We start from the raw sequence: 2,888 nt of genomic DNA, 5'->3' as shown, positions 1-2,888 counted from the left end.
ATTCAAAACTCTGGAGAAGGATGTCAACAATTTAGCTGGCAAAACTCAGTCAAATGAGGTACTTTTAGAAACGGTACAGTCTTTACAGACTGATAATGATCAATTAAAAGGAAAATTCAGCATTCTGGAGAAGAAAACAGCCAACTTAACAAACAAAACCCAGGCAATGACAGAGGGTGCTAAGACATTGTCTGGGAGAATGTGTGCTGTTGAATGTATTAGTGAGACTCTGGTGAAGGGTTATGATAGATTGACTGAGAGAATGTCTCTCCAGGAAGGGAATATGCTTGCTACAAAGATTATGTCCAAGAATGAGACATCCTCTCTACTGAACAGACTTAGCACCTTGGAATCCTCAGTGAGGGCATTAGAACAGAACACTAGACAGGAGATCCAGACTCTACAAAAGGCAGTGGTGAAAAGATTTGAAAAGATTGAGGAATTTATCAAATTTGATGACAAGGGACAAAAGGCACAAAGACAGAGGTACTACTGGAGGGAAGAGGCTAAAATTTTAGAGCAAGAGGGAAAAACAAAAGAACTTAAGATTTCCCAAGATCAAATTCTGGGTGAGGGACATACAATAAATGTTGAGACATTTGACAATGATATTGATGATTGGGTAAGAGATGCAATTTCCAACGGTATAAGGAGATATCACGAAACCAAATGTTTTAATTGTGGTAGAATTGGACATCTGAGAAGGGATTGTAGACAAGGATTTCCAAGGAATAATGTCTCCTCTGGGAATGGCAAGAATAGGAGGACTCAGCCTTTGGATATATGTAGGAGGTGTGGCAAAGGCCGACATTGGACCAATGAATGCAGGTCAACAAAAGACAGTTCAGGCAACCCCTTACCATTGAGAAACTCCATGGTGGGTCTCTTGTAGGCTCCCATGACGAATATGGTCCAGTCGTTCCCAGTTACTGTGTAAAATTCACCGGGAAAATTAAAGAATGTAGTGCCTACTGTAAAAAAATACTGATCTGGATGAGTCAAAAGCTCCAGTAGGACAGAGGAAATGTATTTTCTGGCAGACTTCTATAAATCATCAAAGAGTATGTATAAATGGCATTTTTATTGAAGGCTTACTAGACACAAGTTTAGATGTAAGTATCGTTACTCCAGAATCTTGGCATCCAAATTGGCCTCTTCAAGAGGTTCAGTTCCTAGGAATTGGAACCCTATGTTTCTGGGGAAAATATTGGAAGATATTATAGACAAAGGTCACCAGGCTGTACACACAAAGCAATTAATAAATCTTCAGAGTTGCTAACAGCCCTGCCTTTAAAATAGTTAACTGAGAAACCAATATGGGTTAAACAGTGGCCTCTAACTGAAGAAAAGCTGTAAGCTTTAGAACAGCTGGTACAAGAGCAATTAGATGCTCGCCATATTGAAGACTCTACCAGCCCTTGGAATTCTGTATTTGTTGTTAAAAGAAATATGGAGAATGGTGAAAGATCTTAGAGCTATCAACAAGGTTATTCATCCTATGGGCCCTCTACAGTCTGGAATTCCTCTGCCTGTTACTAAAGGAATGGCCTCATAGTTATTGATTTAAATGATTGTTTCTTCACTATACCTTTACAAGAAAAGGACAGAGAAAAGTTTGCCTTCATGGCAAACTTTTTACTGCTGATGAAATAAAAAAGTTATGGGAGGACAATGAACCCTGGCAAAGGGCTTGTGCTAATCTTTTTGGGAGAAATTAATAGCAATTATCCCAAAAGCAATAGACTTAACCTTAGAAAGAGAACTTCTTGGATTCTTCCCCAAACTGTACATGATGCACCAATAACTGGAGCCCATACATTTTATACTGATGCAAATAAATCAGGGAAGGCAGGTTACAAATCAGAAGAATTAAGTAAGGTGGAACAAAGCACTTATAATTCTGTCCAGAAGGCAGAATTATATGCTATTCTTATGGTACTAGGGATTTTAAAGAACCTCTCAATATAGCTACTGATTCACAATATGCAGAGTTATCTTGCATATTGAAACCACTGAATTTGTACCAGTTGATACAGGATTGATTTCATTATTCATACAGGTGCAAGATATAGTCAGGAATAGGCTTTGTCCTATATACATAACACACATCTGATCCCATATGGTTCTGCCAGGTCCTTTAGTACAAGGTAATGCTGGAATTGATCAATTATTGATTGGAAGTGTGTTGCAGGCCTCAGAATTTCATAAAAAACGTCATGTCAATAGCAAAGGTTTAAAGAGTTTCCTATTACATGGCAACAAGCTAAGGAGATTATGAAGAAATGTCCTGCTTGCTCTTTCTATAACCAAACACTGTTGCCTGCAGGGAGTAACCCAAAGGGTACTCAAGGAATGAGATCTGGCAAATGGACGTGTTCCACTTTATGGAATTTGGTAAATTAAAATATGTACACCACACCATAGACACGTATTCAGGTTTTCAATGGGTAATTCTCTTGAGTTCAGAAAAGTCTCAGTAATCACTCATTTATTAGAAGTTATGGCCATCCCTGCACAAATAAAGACAATGGTCCAGCATATGTATCTAAGAAAATGAAATGGTTTTTTTTTTTGGTTTTTTTTTTTTTTTTGCTTATTATAATATAGAGCATATTACAGGCATACCAAATAATCCTACAATTCAGGCAGTTATAGAAAGGTCAAATCAAACTATAAAGGATATGCTAAACAAACAAAAAGGGATGGAAAATACCCCCAGAAATATTGCATAATGCTTTATTAACCTTGAATTTCCTTAAACACTAATGAGAAAGGAACAACAGCAGCAAAGAAACATTGGATAATGGAACTTCTGAGCCGGGCGGTGGTGGCGCACGCCTTTAATCCCAGCACTCGGGAGGCAGAGGCAGGCGGATCTCTGTGAGTTC

Source organism: Microtus ochrogaster, linkage group LG4 (genome assembly GCF_000317375.1).
Source record: "Microtus ochrogaster isolate Prairie Vole_2 linkage group LG4, MicOch1.0, whole genome shotgun sequence".
In the NCBI taxonomy this organism is placed as follows: domain Eukaryota; kingdom Metazoa; phylum Chordata; class Mammalia; order Rodentia; family Cricetidae; genus Microtus; species Microtus ochrogaster.
The sequence above is the reverse complement of the archived record's forward strand: the minus strand, read 5'-3'. Positions refer to the sequence as shown.